At 50.4% G+C, this 20,570-nt stretch overlaps 1 pseudogene; it reads left to right on the top strand.

The window, feature by feature from the left end:
- Window positions 1-19,402, top strand: part of LOC123363294 — a 29,122-nt pseudogene extending 9,720 nt beyond the window's left edge.
- The last annotated feature ends 1,168 nt before the right edge of the window (window positions 19,403-20,570 follow it).

Below are 20,570 nucleotides of genomic sequence, written 5' to 3'. Positions count from 1 at the left end.
GGGACAAAGCAACAGTTTTAATTTAAATACCGCACAGGGAGGGATGGAATTGTCGGTTACAAGCCCCGTCCGTCCTGCCTGGATTACAAAACCACAGCTAAACGGTCAGCCCGAATGTGCAAGAAATGAGCTGAAGAAAGAATCCTGAGACTTCCTGTTCTCATCCCGCAGCAGAATCCAAGGAGACTCCAGAGCCAGCAATACCGTCCACAGTGTTCATTGCATTTTATGTGGGAGGGAAAGTATTGCGAGAGCCCCACTCAGAGGGCCCAGAGAACGTGCTCTGATCACACAGAAGAACAGATCTGCTCGTTTGACTGCTGTGCTTGACAGAACTGCAGGACCAGTGGATGAGCAGTAAGTGGCCAGTGTGATATAACCGGCCCTTGGTAACACATATGAGATAGTGTCTTACAAAATGTGACTCAAAATGAATTCAAATTGTGTGGAGATCTGGCCCAACAGAATTAAGACACGTAGCTCAGCCTCTCCCAGCGCAGAGGCCCCAGGACAGCTCCCCATCTCCCCATGGGTTGTTTAGCAATAGGTGCAGGCGATTTCTGCAATGTATTTGAAAACATTTTCCTTTTCCCCTGACCAGCATCCCCCCTATGCTTGCCCCGTCAGGGTGGCCAATGGAAACATCCTGCAGATGGATGGAGAAAATCCATTGATTCAGGGAGGACCAAAGCAGGCAGCCAATGAGGCAGTAGCCCCTACAGAGGAGGCAGCGTATAGAAGGGCTTCCCCCGGGAGGGACAGGGCTGCCCACCCAGCTCTCACTGAATGCCCCAGGGCACAGGATGGAGACCTGCCTGAAAGTCCTGCTGCTCGTTGGGGTGGTCACAGCAGCCTCCGCGCCCTCATCGTCCCCTCTGCCAACCCACGAGGATGCAGTTTTAGCTGCAGTTTAGATCTACAACCAAGAGCCAGGCACAACACTGGCCTATGGGCTCCTGGAGGCTGAGGCCTTGTCTACGTTATTGTTTAAGTCAATGTAAGTTCTGTTGCTTGAGGTGTAAAAACCCACCTCCCTGAGCAACATACCATGTTAAGCTGATGTAGGGTATCTACACTGTGTTAGGTCGGCAGGAGACGTGCCCCATCAACACAGCTTCCGCCTTTCACTGAGGTGGATTAATTATGTCGAGGGGAGAGCTCTTTGCCAGAAGCTGGGAATGGGCGACAGGGGATGGATCACTTGATGGTTACCTGTTCTGTTCATTTCCTCTGGGGCAGCTGGCATTGGCCACTGTCAGAAGACAGGATACTGGGCTAGATGGACCTTTGGTCTGACCCAGTCTGGCCGTTCACCAGACCTGCTGGCTAAGTTGATGCCACTGCATCAATTGCAGCGGTGTGGATTTAGCTCGGTAGTGAAGACAAGCCATAGCCGCAGCCAGACTGGGTGAGTGACCTGGGGAATCACTTTGTGGCCTGTGCATATTCGATGCAGCTTGAGCTCATAGAGCAGATCAATTGCTGCCTCTGATGCTAGACTCCTGTACCTACAGTCTGGTTATTTGCACCCTCATCATTATCCAGGGCTGATTTTCTGGTGGTGCTGGCTATGGGCCTGGTACTTTCCAAAGAAGATGATCCCTGCTCACAATCCAAGTAGGCACACATTAGGGGAAGGAAATAACAGGGAATTTATAGACAAGTCAACTTGAGTTACTGTAAGCAGCATGGCAGAACGGGGTTTTAAAGAGGGAGTGAAATATGTGGAGGGTTGCAGTCATGCGCTACTTCCCTTTATGACCACACAGCAGCTTCCTGGTCCCACCACAGACGAAGGGCCGGACACCAGCAGTTCATTCAGATTCAGCAGGCAGAGAATGTTTCCATCTGAATTATACCGTGAGCAATTCAGGGCAGGCAGTATCTAGGGGTTCCTTTCCATTGATACAACACAGAACCAGCTCGAGCCCCCACCCAGGAACCTGGGAAATTTACACCCCACCCCGGGTGCCTCGGAGAGGAATACTGCCCCACTCGCAAGCACAGAGTCCGCGTGTAGAAAAGAAACTTTTAACTAAAGGAGGGAAGTAACTCAGCGTTAATTTGGAAAAACACCACAAACAGGGCTCATAAACATAAACCGTGTGTAAAAGACCCGCCCCCAAGGAAGCTGGGCAGTGCCCTTTTCTCCTCAGGTTCTTAAGTCCAGCAACTGAAAAGTCCCTTTCACGTGCCCAACCCTTCTCTGCACCCAACTCACGGTTGAGTGACCCAGAGCTGAGACCCAGAGTTGAGAGATGCATCTGCAGAGTTCACCTCCCCGCCACCCTGGGTGGGGTAAAGAGGTACCTTACTCACTCCGCTGCTCAGCCATTCACTCGCTGCCCCTCTCTTCCGGTCACTCTGCTGGCCGCTCACCGTCTGCTTCCGCTGGTCACCTGCTCATCGCACCTCTCTGCCACGGCCCTGCTGGCTGCTCATCGCACCTCTCTGCCACGGCCCTGCTGGCTGTCTGCTGCACCAGCCACTCATTCACCAGCTATCAGTTGCCTTCTGCTGCCACCTGCCTCTCTGCTATGACCTCTGCACATCAGCCTTAGTAAATTTCAGCTCTCTACAGGCTTGGCAGAAACACTGCCCCCTCTCAAGTGATTTCAGCTCTCCGCGGTTTTTAGCTCTTAGCAGGCAGGGCAAAAATCACAGTCCTACCACAACTGATTTCAGCCCTGATTGACCATTTAGCATAACAAATGGGCTTCATTAGAGCATTTAGCTCTAGTCTTTGAACAGTGGGGAGGAATAGGTTAAACCAGTCTAGGAAAGACCCTTGAGGATATACAGCCTCCTAGCCAGATATACCTGTCCTCACCCCTCCTAATAGCACAGAGCGCTGACATTTGAGCCCCTGGCTTAATGAGGTTCTTTCAACTGAGGGTGGCCCCTTCATTTGGGACCGGTTAAGCACAGTCTTGCTTTCCTGTATTCCTACAATAATTACAACATTGGTAACCATATTTCACTACCTCTGCATTCAGTACTAAGGTGATTTGTACCCAACGCCCACCAAAGTTGATGACTTTGACACTGCTGTATCTGATGAATATGTAAATAGAGCAGGAGCAAACTGTATTTACATAAACAGCCCCAAGTCTCTCCCACTCCCAGCTAGCTGCCAGGGAAGCATTCATTCAGACCCAGCTTACAGACGTTCTAAAATCCTGGCCCATGGCTAACAGAAATACTCACTCCTTTGTATTCCAGCTGGCTCTGAATAGTGGGAGCTGGATTTTGTTCCTTCTTGTGCATCATCAACAGCACCTTGTTGAATGTGTTCCCGTGATGAGGTGTGAGAAGGAACAGCAGGGTTTGAGCTTCAGAGCAAAGTTCAATTTGTGGGACTGACAGTTAGGGAAATAACCATTGTTTAATGAAAGGCTTGATCCTGTGAGCTGCTGAGCACCCTCTGCTCACAATGAGGCCAGTGTAAGTTGAGGGTGCTCAGCTCCACACCAGGGTGCTCAGAGCCATGCATGATCAAGCCCAAAAGGAGGACACTTTGGGGCCTGATCCTGCAAACATTGGCACACACAAGTAACTTCTGCAAGCCAGGAACCTACATATGGAAGTTACCACGAGGTAATAAGCCCTGGAATTGCACTTTCAGGAATTATAAGACATATAGAAACCGAGCAACTGGATTTTCTCAGAGAAGGGCAGGATGGGGGAGGAATTGCAAGATACCCATTATTTGTTCAAAACCTCAACTTAAGACCATGGGGCTACTCCAGAACTAGCCCACAAAGTTACATTTCTGGAGTAATGTTTGAACAGCATTTGAAACATGCTAGACCCTGGACAAAAGCTGAGAAGGATTATTAAAAACATATTACTTCAGAGGACTAGAACAAGTCAATGTTACATTCTGCTTAGACTGGAATCTCTTTAGGGTAAAGGCCTTGCCTGCATGTGTGTGCAAGCAGCACCCAGCACAATGCGGCTCTGTAAGCATGTGGACTCACCCCTGCGGTGCCTCCTGCTGGTCTCTCAGGGAATTAGCTCAATTTCCAGCCCAGAGCATCCTCTGCAGGCTGGTGATCCTCTACCACTTGGCCCCTGCATCCCTCCCTGGACTCTGGTGCCCTGTGAGTTGGGGGTGCTGCCCCCTGGCAGTGACCCCTTTCTCTTTGAGTCTCTCCTTCTCAGGAAACCCCCACCCACTATCCCCACATCACCTCAGTATCGGGCTACTGCCAGTCATTGTCTAGCCCCACGCCCTGGGGCAGACTGCAGTGTCAGCCTACCCCTGGGCTGCCCTCTGCAACCCCTAGTACCCATTGGCCTTATGCTAAGCCACAGCCTGGGGCTTTCCAGGCTGGAGCTCCCCAGCTCCTCTGCCTTTCCCCAGCCCTGCTCCACTCAGGTGCCCTGTGTCTAGCTCCCTGCAGCCAGGCCCTTCGCCCTCTACAGGCAGAGGGAGACTGTTTGGGCTCCTGGCTCCCAGCCTTTTTATACAGGGGCCAGCTGTGGCCTGATTGGGGCCTGGCCCAGCTGTGGCTGCTTCCCCAGTCAGCCCAGCTGTTAGAGCTGCAGCCCTCTCCAGGGCCGCTTTTTAACCCCCTCAGGGCAGGAGCGGGTAACCACCCCGCTACAGGCTCTGATGCCAGTCTGGGCCTCTGGGTGTTACTGTAACACAAAATAATAATAAAATAAAAATAATTACACCAAACACTAAAGTGGAGGCTGGTGCCTTGCTGCTCACAGTGAATGTTAATTTTGTTTTTTATTGAATGGTCTTCTTAGGACGTGTCTTCGAAAACTATCCAGCCGCTGACATTCACTGTGAAAGAGCCAGTGTGCCCGGTATCAGAGAAACGCGAGCCCAACCAGTGTGAATTCAAAGAAGACGGGGTAAGGATCACCTGCTGCAGGGAGACATCTCCGTCCCTAGGCAGCGAGTTATATGGGCCCGTGGTGCACGTGCTCCACCCATGTTTGGGCTTGTATTGTCAGAGCTGGCCCATCCATAGGACGGACCGGGGCAACTTTGGGGGGCACCACATTTCACGGGGACACGGGGTCCAGGGCGGCCTGGGGGGTTAGCGGGGGCCTGGCACCGGCAGCAGCGACCTGACCCCAGCCCGCCCTGCTCTGCCTCTTCCCCCCCTGCTCCACCCCCTCCCCACCCCCATTCCACCCCTTCCTCAAATTCCCGCCCCACCTCTTTCTGGCTTCCGTCCCCTCCCCCGAGCAACGCCAGGAGCCGGCCGTGTGGAGCAGAGCGGAGCAAGGTGGGCCGAGACCAGGTCGTTCACTGCTACCGGAGCCATGCCCTCTGCTAACACCCCAGGCCACCCGGGAACCTGCATCCCCCTGAAGCATGGGGCCCCCCAAAGTGCAGGGCCCAGGACGATTGCCCCGGTCTGTCCTATGGATGGGACAGCTCTGCTTGGATCCATTCTGGGCACCACCAAAAATTATACAAACCTGGCACCCAGATCTCCATTTGCTCTTTTATCTCACTGATCACCCAGCTGCACCTTGAGTTGACCAATAGTATCTCTCAGGTCCCCAAGCCTCACAGAAAATGTATATTTCAACCAGAAACATAAAGGAAGGAATGGGGCTATGGGACAGTGCCTTTTCTGCTGTAGCCTGCTTATTGATTCTTACATACATGTCACGGACAACATACATTCATTCTGCATGGTTTTTAAACTCTGGTTTGCTGTTGTCAGCTGGAGCTCCGTTCTACCGGGGAACCCTCACTGAAGTCAAAAGAAGAGCGGGATGAACCTCATGTATAATATTCCTTTTTACACTAGCACTTTGACATCCCTAATGAGATCAGGGCCCCCAGTACCAGGTGCTGCACAGACACAGTCAGACAGTCCCTGCCCCAAAGTGTTCACAATCTCAATAGACCAGACAGGCAAAGGCTGGCCGAGAGGGAGGCTCTTATCCCCGGGTCACTGGTGGGTGATGTGACTCACCCAAGCTCACACACCAGGTCAGCAGCAGAGTGGAGAATTCGACCCCACTCTCCCTAATCTCAGCCCAGCGCTGTAACTGCAAGACCCTGCTTCCAGTTCCGTAAGCATGCTCTGCCCTAACAGCAATCCAGCCTCGCTTGGCTCAACTGAGTGTAGATTTTGGCTCATTCTCTCCTTGTCTGTATCGACATTTACCCATACGCTGTTCTCTGTGGGCCTCTGTCACTCAGCTGGAGTAGACAAGGAATCCCATGGATCACATAGTGACAGCTCACAAAGTCAGGTGCTATTGAACACGAGCCAGGGTTACACAGATTGTGAGCACCTTGGGGCAGGGACCTTCCTCTGTACAGCACCTCACACAATGGGGTCCTGATCCACTGTGATGTCCAAATCAGGCTGGAGGCTGAGCCTCTGAACCTCCTGCTGAACTTGTGACCAACCCACTCTGGGAAGTAGGTCTCCACACGAGTGGCCTGAGCGGTAGCGCTCCTGGACAGTAGGATGCTGAGGTCTCTTTTCTCTCCCTTGCAGCTGGTCAAAGACTGCTCTGGATTCTTCTCCACTGAACAGGACCCCCCTCCCATCATTATCAAATGCGAGGAGGCATCTGAGGAGGTGAGTGGCCTAGTCGGCCTCCTCTCTGCTCACGGCTGGGCTGAGGCGGGGTTACGGGTTTCCCTCGCTGAGACCCTGGCCAGGTATTTCACACTGCACAAGTGTCCCCAGAACAAAGGTCCAGCTCCGCCTACTGGCAGCGAGTTGGCAAAGGCCTCCTGCCCCACGAGCCTGGAGGTGGAACCCTACAGCCGCCAGCAGAACCGCAGGGAGCAAATTCTAATCTCCCTGGGATACGTAAGAAACCTACAGCTCCATACGGTGCCTGGGAGCGGGGCAAGGCCGGGGGGGCTGGGGAGGCTCCTCACCACCTGCCTTTGTCTGGCAGCGACATTTACAAACGTTGTGCGATGCAGACACTGAATGGCCCCTGGTCCCACACACCAGGCAAAGGCCCCAGCATGGCCCCTCCTTCTTATTCTATAGCAGAGACCTGCCCTAACACATGGGCCAAGGTGGGCGTAAGGAGTAGAGACAGAAAAGGGGGAGGGGATAAGAGTTTTTTATGATCCTGCACCTTCAATGGCCCACCTCTAGCACACAAGCCAGGTCCTGCCTCTTCCTGAGCCACAGAGCGATGTCACCCTCTGTCCAAGAGCTCGTTGGCAACACTCACTCCTGAAGGCTACAATTCTCCCCCAGCAGCCATCTAGGCCTGCAGTGACACTGGTCGGATGCTCTCTGTTGCTCTGGAGAGGCCACGTGCTACAGGGGAGCGGGCACTGGGCTGGGACTCAGGAGCCCAGGGCGCTACTCTTTGCTCTGCCACTGAACACTGCTGCTCGTCGGGGTGGTCACAGCAGCCCCCACGCCCTCTCTCTTGTTGGGCATCCAAATTTTGAGCCATCCAAAACCAACAGTCACCTGGGAAAATTTAGGGCACAAGGCATGTAATACTTTAGACTGGGACTTTCATTCATCCACCACTAGATGGCACCAGGTGGCCTCAGGGGGAGTAAAGGGAATGGGTGTAACTAGCACACACATCACTGAGGATCTTAACTGGGTTAACAGTCACATCCATCGTGGATTCCCTCAGCCTCCCTGATTTACTGCAGGTTCCAGCCAGAAAGTGGGTAACACCCTCTGCCCTATAGGTTTTATGACCCAGGTAGCCCCATAACCCCCAAATAAATCACTCCCTGCGGGTTTAGTACACTACAGCAAGGAGGGGCTGACAATGTTTGGTGTTAGAGGCTTGATGGCCACAGGTCCCTTTGCCGATTTGGGGTGAAATTTCCCCAAAGAACAGGCTGGGGCTGCCCCAAGGTTTCTCCCAACCAGGCACACCGGTAGAGTTCAGGCTCCTAGCACAGCGTTGATAATGAAAGAGGACCCCACAGCTCCCTTCCCACCTTCCTGTACACAAACCCACAGGGACAAAATCCCAAAGCAGGGTCATTAAAGGTACAAATTCCATCGGACTGAAAACCCTCGAGCTCTTTGGCCTGACAACAAACCTGATTCTGCCGTCCTTATGCTCTAACCTTAAAAATCTATCAATCAAAGACACGAGTGATATGAAGTCCCATGAGAGGCAATATGGCTGCATCAGGCACTCTTTAGTGACCTGAACATTATAAAGTGGAAACATGGACAAATTGCTACGGATGAGTAGAAAAGAACAACCCAAGAACACAGGAAAAAACCAGGAAGGCTAAGACACAAAAGTTGTTACACTTAGCAAGGGACATACCAGGCAATAAGAAGAGGTTCTATAAATACATTAGGAGCAAGGGTAAGATGAAGGAAAGTGCAGGTCTGCTATGTAGGAGCGAAGGGGAGCTACTAACCAAAGACATCAAGAAGGCTGAAGAGTTGGATGCCTATTTTACGTCAGTCTTCACTAAAGGGGTTGATTGTGATCAGATGCTTAACAAGAAAGGGGAAGGAACACAAGCCAGAATAGAGAAAACAGATTAAAGAATATTTAAATAAATTAGATGCTTTTAAGTTGGCAAGGCCGGATGCTATTCACTCCAGGGTACTTGAGGAACTAGCTGAAGCAATCTTTGAACCAGTAGCGATTGTCTTCCAGAACTCGTGGAAGATGGGTGGGGTCCCAGAGGACTACAGAAGGGAAAACATGGTACAGTACCTCTCTAAAAAAGGGAACAAAGAGGACCTGAGGAATTACAGACCAGTCAGCCTAACTTCAACACCTGGAAAGCTACTGAAATATTTATTAAACGATCTATTTATAAATACCTAAAGTAGAACAGAATAATAAGTAGTAGACAAAATGGACTGGTCAAGAACAAATCATGCCAAATCAGCTTAATTTCTTTCTTTGTTACATTACAGGCCCATTGCGTGGCGTGAAGCAGTAGATGTGCAATATCTTGATTTTAGTAAAGCTTTTGACACAGTCCCACATGATATTTGCATAAGCAAATGAGAGAAATGTGGTGAAGATGAAATACTATAAAGTGGGTGTAACACTGGTTGAAAATATAGTAATGAATGTTCACTGTCAAACTGGGAGGATGTATTTAGTGAGGTTGTCCAGGCATCTGTCCTGAGTTTGGTACTATTCAATATTTTCACTAATGATGTGGATAATGGAGTGGAGAGTATGCTTACAAAATCTGCAGAGGACACCAAGCTGAGAGGGGTTGCAAGCACTTTGGAGGATTAGAATTCAAAATCACCTTGATAAATTGGAGAATTTGCTGTAAGTGAGAGTTAGATTAGATATTAGGAAATACTTTAACTATAAGGATAGTTAAGCTCTGGAATAGTTTCAGCATTAACTGCACTTTTGATACCCTTCCCCCTCCACCCTCGTTCCTGGGCACCCACCCTTTAAGCACACACTAAACATTCCAGGAAGCACCCACCAGTCTTATGGGGTCCCTGCCAGGCCAAAGTCTTTCTAACACTTCTGCGAAGGTTGCGCCCCCCGTGGACAGAAGGCCCTGTCCGTTTGCTGGATCAGAATCTGTGTCAGTTTAAACTCTGCCTATTTATACCAAGAGACCTTTCTCTGATTGTCTCTGGAAACCCCAGTTTGAACCAATCTATTGAAACCTCTCCAGAGGCAGATACCTCTCTAGAATGGTTCAGTTTTAGTGACTCACCTTAATCACCCCCTCCCGTGCTGTTTGTAGTTCTGGGAGGAGGTCTGGTACCCCTCCCCCAGGGAGTAGGACACAAACTCACCAAAGCCATTCCTAGGTTTAACACATTGGTCCCCAAAGATCCTGCAGGGAGTCGCAGTGTCACATGCAGTTCTTCCCCCTCACCTCAGGGTCTGCTGCCGAGGAGTGAATGTGGTGGCTGCCGTGGCCACAGTCACCCACCAAGAGGACCATGCCGCCTCTCCCCATCCAGTGCGGGGAAGGGCCGTCATGTCGCCCCACTAGGACACCCCCGATTGTCACTCTGACCTTGGGGGATTTGTTGTTTGTACCCTTGGGTTTTCCCAAAAGCTGTTGTTCCCTTGAGTAGGAAACATCTGTTGGCAAACGTGCAGGGCAAGCAGAGATGGGAACTCTAATTAGCTCGGATTGTGGGATTAGGCTGCACACCCCATGTTCAGAAGAGTGTATGGCTTTCACTTTCCTGAGGTCAAGAGCCCTTGTGGCTCCGTCAGTGATACACCCCACCAGGGAGATATCTCACTGCACCCACTCTGCTAGTGACCCTCCTGGGACAAAGGTACCTGCATCTCTAGGCACCCAGGTTATAATCACTGGAAACCTCACCTGATGGTAACAGGAATAACTCCATTAATTCAATAGATCAAGAGGCACTGTTACCAGCAGGGAATTTATCCCAGAGGTAGGGTATGATTTTTTCCCATTGTTCGTGAAGGGATGTCTGCCTTGTGAGATTGTGTGTACAGAGCGTGTGTGTGAGTGTGTTGGGTGGGGGGGACAAGACTGAGAACTATGAGCATACATTTGAGACTCCTAGACACACTTCCGTGCAACACTCGCTTGTCATTATATGACTAAACTCCTCATTGAGTTTGACATGTGAGAGGAACTGGGACCAAGTGAATTTGGAATTTTCATGCAAAATATCATCTGATGGACAGAGAGGATCAAGAAATCTCATCCAAATGATAGAAGCTGCAGAGAAGAAGGTTCTTTCGCTAACAATGATGCGATTGTAAGGAGGGGCAGAGATGAGAGAGCTTCCAAGCTGTCGCTGAGAAAGGAATTTGGAACCTCATCAAACATGTAACTGAAGCGTTGCTGCCGACCTTCATAGCTTTCCTACAGTCATAGAGAAGGCCAGCAAGGACCATTGTGGTCATCTAGTCTGACCTGCTGCAGAACACAGATCAGGCCAAAGAACCACAGCCAGTCATTTCTGCATCAAGCCTGGAACTTCCATTTCTGCGAGAGCATCTCTTTTGAAAGGAAATCGAATCCCGACTGTAAGCCTGCAAGTGAGGGAGAATCCAGCATATCCCCAGATAAGTGGTTCCTGTGGTCAATTATCTTCACTATTTAAAAAAAATGCACCATATTTTTAGGCCCCAAATCTGCAGTCGTACCAAAGGACAGACCCCTGTGCACACATGGACCCCACTGAAATTATGGGGTGCCACACAGGTACCAGGGTCTGTCTGTCTGCACAATACAGTGGAATTGGGGTTTTACATAGCACAGCAAAGAAATGGACAAGAAACTCTATTCCAGTGAGCAAACCGCTGGGCATCTTACCCAACTAACTTCTGTTTCCTGCATTTGCAAAAGAAATACCATTGCATTTGGGAAGCAAACCTGCAACTGCCATAACGTTCCAGTGCTGTGTAGGTCAGGGTGAGAGACCCATTCGGAATAACCTCAGTCCTTACCTCATTCAGGTTGGAGTTCTATAATCTAATATCAGAATTTATATTACATTTTAAATATTCAGACATTGCCTTTTTAAGCCTCCCAACACAGCAGAGACCTAGGTCTAGAGAAATATTATTAACTGCATTTCATGTAGTTAAGCCACTTATCTTTGTCTCCTCTCACGAAAGCATAACCCGAGAAAGGAAAGGCACTTTAGTTCCATGTAGGGTAAATCAGAGACTGTCCAACACAACAGGACACAACACACACATGTAAGTCACGATGGGTGTGTAGTGTTCTGAGATATTTGTATTGTGTGTGTGATGGGCACAGGGTATTTGAAAACTCCAAAGAGCCATTTCTAGGGGAAAATTCATGGCAAAATTATTTATTATCAGTGATTTGCATCACAGCAGCCCCCGTTCAGGGCCGGTATCAGAGTCCCATTGTGCCAAGCACCGTACCCAGGAATGAAGCCTGGAGTTGGCTGGTAGCCACCATTGATGAGGACAGTCTTTAATGCCAGCCTGTACTGGGATGGCCCCACGGTCCCCTTTAAACCAACCTGTCTTAAAAGCACTTCACGCAGACTAGGGGTCTCTCATTAGCTGAAGGCTTCAGGAGGACACACAAAGCTCTGTGGAAACAAGTGGAGATTCCTGAAATCCCAGGCTTCGATCTCTGTGCTCCAAATCCTCCGAGCTTTGGAAAGAGAGTTCAAGGCCTGTAGGTCCAGCTCCTTCGCTCTTCCAGGGAAGACAGCTGGGGAGTTGTGGAGGAGCCTGCAGCATGACACCGTTGTGGGGACCATATGAGCAGGGAGGATTCTATTGGCATCAATACTGGCTGGCCATGGAGGGAGGGGCTGGATTCCAGGATCTGGAGAGTGGGGACACAGGGAAGATGTGCTGGCCAGCTATGAAGAAGGCAGCTGCCCTCCAACTCTGTCGGACTGGGGATACAGGGAAGATATGCCGGCGAGGTCTGGAGAAAGAGCTGCTTGAGGGACTTGTACTGCCATGAGGGATAAATGCTGGTCAGTTTCCCAAGGCCAGATTGTGCTGCAGACGGAGGAGGCTGTGCTCCACAGAACAAACCAAGAGGAGCTCCCCAAATTTCAATTAAGCAGGAGTGTTGTGATAAACAGGGGTCAGTGCTCCAGTTTTTCCTGGAGAGCTGCACGGAGAAAGCACGGAGACACCCAACAGCTACAAAAGTAACACCTTGTTACAGATGCACCTGCAAGAATGAGATTGCAAATGTTTGTGTAACCCACACACCTCCTGGGTGTGGTGTTCTGGCCCATCTAGTGGCACTCAGGAGGTGTGTGGGTTACATGTGCAGGCTCCTTGGCTGAGCAGTGCTAAACCTTAGGGCTGTGATGGAGTTGCAGTGGGACTCTCAGAGCAATCATTATTCAAAGGAGCGTCAGAAACTAAAGACTGGGGGCTGAATTCTTCCCTGCCATGAGCCTCAGTCTTCTTCTTTCATATGACACTAGCACCTACACATACCAACCAAGATCTATTATGCTAGGAGCTGTACGCACACACAGGACAGGAGAATCATGGCCCTTACGAGTGTTCAATCGAAACACGTCATATGGACGAAGAGTGGGAGAAAGAAAGGGCCACGAGTCACAGACGGGGAACCGAGGCCCAGAGTAACTTGCCAAAAGTCACACACAGACTTGACAGACTTTGCAAACTATTGGCCAGATTCAATCATCAACATCCAAACTTTGAATCAAATACAATTCTGCATTTAACCTACACCCCAGGGGGGCACATGCAAAAAGCACTCCTTAGGTGGAGGGGGAAAATTCGGCTGGGCAAAACATGATTTTGGGATTAAGATGCTACAATAATAATAAGAAGAAGAAGAAATAAGACTCAAGGATCAATCAAGTTAATAGGGGAGTATTAAAGGACACTTCAAGAATTTCAGCATCTGACTGATAAAGAAGTAAGTGGTACGAGTGTGACCAATCCCATGTGACACCGCACCAGCTTTAATTCACATACCGCACAGGGAGGGATGGAATTGTCGGTTACAAGCCCCGTCCATCCTGCCTGGATTACAAAACCGCAGCTAAACGGTCAGCCAGAATGTGCATGAAATGAGCTGAAGAAAGAATCCTGAGACTTCCTGTTCTCATCCCGCAGCAGAATCCTGATCAAGGGGGCTTCACAGCCAGCAATACCGTCCACACTGTTTACTGTGTTTTATGTGGGAGGGAAAGTATTGCGAGGGCCCCACTCGGGGCACAGAGAACGTGCTCTGATCACACAGAAGAACAGATCTGATAGTTTGCTGTGCTTGACAGAACTGCAGGACCAGTGGGTGAAAAGGAAGTGGTCGATGGGATACTGCTGGCTCTTGGTAACACGTTTGAGACAGTCTCTCATGAAATCTGATTCTCAAAATTAATTGAAATTGGCTTGGGTAGGGACACAGCCCTGTGCACTGAAATTGGCCAATGTAAATACAGAATAAGGAAAAAACAGTAGCAGCCTACAAAAGGGTCAACCCAAAGAGAGGGGGTTGATTTGGAAAGGGGGCTACGGGGTATGACCAGGAGTACTGGGATAACATTAGAAGGAATGGGTTAGGATGTCTCATAGGAAGACTTCATGATAGTGAGATGTCTCCAGCCTTGGAACAGGGTCCTCCTATTGGACATGGGGCAGTCCCATTGCTAGGGATACAGAAGAGCCGGTTGCCCTGTCAGGAGCAGTCCGGGGTGTGCTTATCCATTGTCGATGGACTGTACGTTCCCCTTGGATTTAGCGGGGGCACCATCAAAACCAGTGACCTGTGCCTACTGACTGGCTCTGGGGGAATGCTTGTTGTGGGATTTCTGGACTGAGAGCTGACGGGTAAAGCTCTGGTTGTCAGGACTTTAGCGGAGAGGTGTTTTCTTGATATAAGTCAGCGTAGATAGAGCAATGGCAACTTATAGCAGCTGAGGTTCTGGCCCAACAGATCCTCAGCTGGTTTAACTTTCCCTAGCTCCATTACCTTTCACAGATCCATGCTGACTTACACCAAGAGAGGTACAGGTACCTTGGTCTTTCCCAATACAGAGGCCCCCGGCCACCCCCCTCCATGGGTTGTTTAGCAATTGGTGCACACGATTTCAGCAATTTATTAGAAAAAATCCTCCTTTTCTCCTGACCAACCTCCCTCTCTGCCCGCCCCGGCAGGGTGGCCAATGGAAACATCCTGAGGATGGATGAGGAAAAGCCACCCATTAAGGGAGGACTGAAGCAGGCAGCCAATGAGGCAGTAGCCCACCCGGAGGAGGCAGCGTATAAAAGGGCTTCCCCCGGGAGGGACAGTTCTGCCCACCCAGCTCTCACTGAATGCCCCAGGGCACAGGATGGAGACCTGCCTGAAAGTCCTGCTGCTCATCGGGGTGGTCACAGCAGCCCCCACGCCCTCATCGTCCCCTCTGCCAACCCACGAGGATGCAGTTTTAGCTGCAGTTCAGATCTACAACCTAGAGCCAGGCACAACACTGGGCTATCGGCTCCTGGAAGCTGAGCCGCAGCCAGACTGGGTGAGTGACCTGGGGAATCGCTTTGTGGCCTGTGTATATTCAATGCTGCTTGAGCTCAGGGAGCAGGTCAATGGGGAATCGCTGCCTCTGATGCTAGACTCCTGTACCTACAGTCTGGTATTTGCACCCTCGTTATTATCCAGGGCTGATTTCTCGTGGTGCCATGAGAGACAGTTTCTGCTCACAATCCAAGTAGGCAGAGGATGGGGAAGGGGAACAACGGGGAATTTACAGACAAGCCAGCTGGAGTCACTGAAAGCAGCATGGCCAAAATTGGTTATAAAGAGGGAGTGAAATATGTGCAGGGACGAGTAGCAGCCAGACAGCTATTTCCCTTTATTGCGACTCAGCAGCTTCCCGGTCCCGCTGCAGAGGAAGGGCCTGACACCAGCAGTTCATTCAGATTCAGCAGGCAGAGCATGTTTCCATTTGAATTATACTGTGAGTAATTCGGGGCAGGGACCATCTTAATCTGTGTTTGCACAACGCCTGGCACAAAGACGGTGGCCAGCCACACGTGTTCAAAGAGAATGAGTCCGCCCTGAAAAAATCATGGGATTGGCTTAAAAATCACAATTTAATAAAGATACCGGTGGGGTTCTCAGTTTTTTTCTTTTGGCTGTCTGGATTCTGAGCCTTTACAAATAAATACTGATTTTTGGTCATTAAAAGATGGCTCTGAAAGTTTAAAAAGCTTTAGGAAAAGACTTTTGAATTCAGTGCCCTCCCTGGCTCTCCTTGTGCAGAGAATTCAAATTTAGCAGTATGTGGAAGACAGATTTAATTTAAAGACATTTGTTAATCCCTTATTATCATTATTTATTAAGTGGCAACAAAGTGCTGGGCACTATTCTTCCCGGAGGGACCTAATTAATATATTATTTATATCCCAGCAGCATTAGAGGTTCAAGCCAAGACCACGGCCCTATTGTGCTAGGTGCTGTACAAATACATAGTAAGAGACAGTTCCTGCCTAGAACTTTACAATCTACATAGATAAGACAAAGGGTAGAGAAAGGACATATTATTATCCCCATGTCAGAGGGGAAAACTGAGGCACAGAGCAATACCTGGCTATCAAAATAAGCATACACTATCCTATGTTCTAATGTATGTAATTTTTCATTAATGCCCTGTTCACTGACACCTATTCATAGATTCTAGGACAGAAAGGGACCTCGAGAAGTCATTGAGTCCAGTCCCCTGCCCCCTATGTTGATTACAAAAGTTGCCAGGGTTATCGCTTATCTTCAGTACAAGTTTGTGTTCGTTTTAAAATGCCACCCTTGCTCTGAAAGGTGCGAGTGCCCCAAATGGCATCCCCTTGCTCAGCAGAGCTGCTCCCTCTGCATATTCAGAGTCAGAGCTGTCAGATTTGGGTTAAGAGTTTTGTAAGTGACGAGTGGTTTCAGGTGCCCAACTTTAGGGGAAGGGCCTTGTCTGGGTATGTGTGTGAACAGCACCTCGCACCATGCGGCTCTGATGCCAATCTGGGTCTCTGGGCGATACTGTAACATCAAAGAAAAATATTTACAAGGTCAAAGTGGGGCCTGGTGCCTTGATGCTCACTGTGAATGTTAATTTTCCTTATTCGTTGAACTTCTTTTTAGGACGCGTCTTCTAAAACGATCCAATCGCTGACATTCACTGTGAAAGAGACAGTGTGCCTGGTATCAGGGAACCGCGACCCCAGCCAGTGTGAATTCAAAGAAGACGGGGTAAGGATCACTCCCTGCACGGAGACACCTCCCTCTGCTCTTCTAGCTCACTGATCACACAGATGCCCAACCACATCTTTCAAGCAGAGACGTAAAGGAAGGAAGGGGGCTACGGAACAGTGCCTCTTCCGCTGTATCCTATTACTGATCCTTACATCAAGGTCACAGACAACATGCATTCATTCATCCAACCCCTAATTATAGGACTATATGGTTTTTAATCTCTGGTTTGCTGTTGTCAGCTGGGGCACTGTTCTACCTGGGAACTATCCCTGAAGGCAAAAGGAGAAGGGGATGCAGCTTGTGTAAAATATTATTCGTGGTACACTAGCACTTTGACATTCCATATGAGATCAGGGCCCCATGGTGTCAGGTGCTGCACAAACACAGACAGTCCCTGCCTTGCCCCAAAGTGTTCACAGTCTAAATAGACCAGACCGAGAAAGGCTGGCTGAGAGGGAGTGCTCTTATTCCCGGGTCACCGGTGGGTGACGTGACTCGCTCAAGGTCACACACCAGGACAGTGGCAGCGTGGAGAATTCAACCCAAGTTTCCCTAATCTCAGCCCAGCGCTGTAAGTGCAAGACCCTGCTTCTCATTCCGTAAGCATGCTCTGCCCTAACAGCAAGCCAGCCTCGCTTGGCTCAACTGAGTGTAGATTTTGGCTCATTCTCTCCTTGTCTGTGTCTACATTTACCCATACGCTGTTCTCTGTGGGCCCCTGTCACTCAGCTGGCATACACAAGGAATCCCATGGATCACATAGAATCATAGAATATCAGGGTTGGAAGAGACCTCAGGAGGTATCTAGTCCAACCCCCTGCTCAAAGCAGGACCAATCCCAACTAAATCATCCCAGCCAGGGCTTTGTCAAGCCGGGCCTTAAAACCCTCTAAGGATGGAGATTCTACCATCTCCCTAGGTAACCCATTCCAGTGCTTCACCACCCTCCTAGTGAAATTGTTTCCTAATATCCAACCTAGATCTCCCACACTGCAACTTGAGACCATTGCTCCTTGTTCTGTCATCTGCCACCACTGAGAACAGTCTAGATCCATAGTGACTGCTCACAAAGTCAGGTGCTATTGAACGCGAGCCAGGGTTACATAGATTGTGAGCGCCTCGGGGGCAGGGACCATCTTTCTGGTCTCTCTACAGCGCCTCACATAATGGGGTCCTGATCTGCTGTGATGTTTAAACCAGGCCCAAGATTGAGCCTCCCAACCTCCTGCGGAACTTGTGACCAACCCACACTGGGAAGCAGGTCTCCACACGCGAGTGGCCTGAGCGGTAGCGCTCCCGGACAGTAAGATGCTGAGGTCTCTTTTCTCTCCCTTGCAGCTGGTCAAAGACTGCTCTGGCTTCTTCTCCACTGAACAGGACCCCCCTTCCATCATTATCAAATGTGAGGAGGCGTCTGAGGAGGTGAGTGGCCTAGTCGGCCTCCTCTCTGCTCACGGCTGGGCTGAGGCGGGGTTACGGGTTTCCCTCGCTGAGACCCTGGCCAGGTATTTCACACTGCACAAGTGTCCCCAGAACAAAGGTCCAGCTCCGCCTACTGGCAGCGAGTTGGCAAAGGCCTCCTGCCCCACGAGCCTGGAGGTGGAACCCTACAGCCGCCAGCAGAACCGCAGGGAGCAAATTCTAATCTCCCTGGGATACGTAAGAAACCTACAGCTCCATACGGTGCCTGGGAGCGGGGCAAGGACAGGGGGCTGGGGAGGCTCCTCACCACCTGCCTTTGTCTGGCAGCGACATTTACAAACGTTGTACGATGCAGACACTGAATGGCCCCTGGTCCCACACACCAGGCAAAGGCCCCAGCATGGCCCCTCCTTCTTACCCTAGAACAGGGACCTGCCCAAGGTGGGCGTAAGGGTGACAGACAGCAAAGGGGGAGGGGATAATGGCTGAGTTTATAATCATGGGCCTTCAATGGCCCGGCCCTTGCACCCTGTCCCTCCAGCAGGCAAGCTCCTGCCCCTCCCTCAGAGTCACGGAGCGATGTCACCCTCCATCCAGAGTACAGCAGCAACACTCACTCCTGAGGGCTACTCCTCTCCCCCACTAATCACCTAGGCCCACAATGACACTGGTCGGACGCCCTCTGTTGCTCTGGAGAGGCCATGAGCTCCAGGGGAGAGGGCACTGGATTGGGACTCAGGAGACCTGGGCTCTACTCCCTGCTCTGCTACTGACCAGCTGTGTGACCTCAGGCATGTCACACTGTCACCCCCTCACCCTTTACCCCTCTGTCTATCTAGACTGTAAGCCCCTTGGGGCAGACACTGTCTCCCACTGTTCGTGTGTGCAGCAGCTATCACAGCTCTGATCAAAGTTGGGGCCTCTAGTCATTGCTAATAACAAATGAAACACAAGAGAGAACAAAGTAACAGTCTCTGAGCTGCAGGAGACGGGTTCAGTCTGAGTGGAGATTCTGACCCTCACCTCTTTTCTCTCTAGCCTAATGTCGTCACAAGGAGTCGCTGGAAAAGATTCTGGAGAAAAACTGGCAATTTTGTTCGTAAACGTGGTTGGGACATCCTTGCCACTGGTCTCAAAATATTTGGATAACAAGATCCAGAAATAGAGAAGATGAAAGTGAGCCGATGCTGCCAGATCCATCTGTGCCGCCATTTCTCCTCCACTGGAAGCACCATCAGAAGCAAGGCTTATAACAATCTGAACAGCTTCAAAGCATCTGCTTCTACCTACTGCTTAGCCACTCTTTCAGTGCTGCTCATCAGGGCTCCTCTGCATAATAAATTGCCATTCTGCAAACCTATACTGTAGCCCTCTGCTTCCATATTGTGGGAGGAGATTGGGGACATGAACCAGAGTGAATCACTTGACAGTCCTGCTGGCCAATGAAAGACCCGGAGTAAGAGTCACATGCCATCCTCCTTAAAGAGATCCATCCCCTGCCCAATTGCAACTGAGAGCCAGACACTAAGGCCCAACTTGTTAAAAAGTGACTAGCAATTTTGAGTGCCCAACACAGGATGTCCCCAAAGGGGCCTGGTTTTCGGAAAGTGCTGAGCAGCTTCCCTCCGAAAATGTGGCCCCTTCAAGATCTCGCTAAATTTGGAGATACCCAAAATCAATGGTCACTTTGAAAAATTTAGGACTCAGGGCATGTCGTGCTTTAGAAACTGGAATTTGCATTCATCCACCACAAGATGGCAAAAAAATTGGCCTTGAGAGCCCTAAGGGAATGGATTTAAATAGCACATGGCAGCCATGGCTGCAGCCACTAAGGATCTCAATGGGGTTAACGGCCATGGAGAAGGAATGCCTGGCCATGGAGTGGGCCCGTAAAAAACTGCAGCCGTATCTGTTGGGCGGCGCTTTACTGTGTACACTGACCATTCGCCCCTGACGTGGCTTCACCAGATAAAAGGGGCTAATGTTAAGCTCCTGAGATGGAGCCTGCTCCTCCAGGGTTATGACATGGAGGTGGTCCATAGGAGGGGGAGTGCCAATGTTATAGCCGATGCTTTATCACCGGGCGGGGGCCCTGAACTTCTCCAGGTCACTGGCTAAGAAGGGCCGGCTCTAGGCATCAGCGTTCCAAGCATGTGCCTTTTTTTGTTGTTGTTGTTGTTGCTTCGGCGGCGGCACTCAGGCCTTTTTCTTTGCTTGAGGCGGCAAAAAACCTGGAGCCGGCCCTGTGGCTAAGTGACCCCACTCAGTTCAGACTCAAAGTAGGGGGAGGGGAGATGTGACGAAGCAGGGGGGGTTCTTGTTGTTTTCAATGGTTTCCATGCAGAGGGCGTGGGACTCAGTTTCCCTGGGTATTACTGGTTTAATGAGGTGGTGGGAGAGGGAGTTTGTTGTTACAGAGGGCCAGCGAATGGCCTGGAGAATGGATACCCCAGCGACTGGTGACCGGGAGGCCCAGCTTGGGAGTCACAGCCGGTTCTGGCCA

Source organism: Mauremys mutica, chromosome 2 (genome assembly GCF_020497125.1).
Source record: "Mauremys mutica isolate MM-2020 ecotype Southern chromosome 2, ASM2049712v1, whole genome shotgun sequence".
NCBI classification, from domain to species: Eukaryota; Metazoa; Chordata; order Testudines; family Geoemydidae; genus Mauremys; species Mauremys mutica.
Note: the sequence above shows the minus strand (reverse complement) of the source record. Positions and strands in the feature narration are given on the sequence as shown.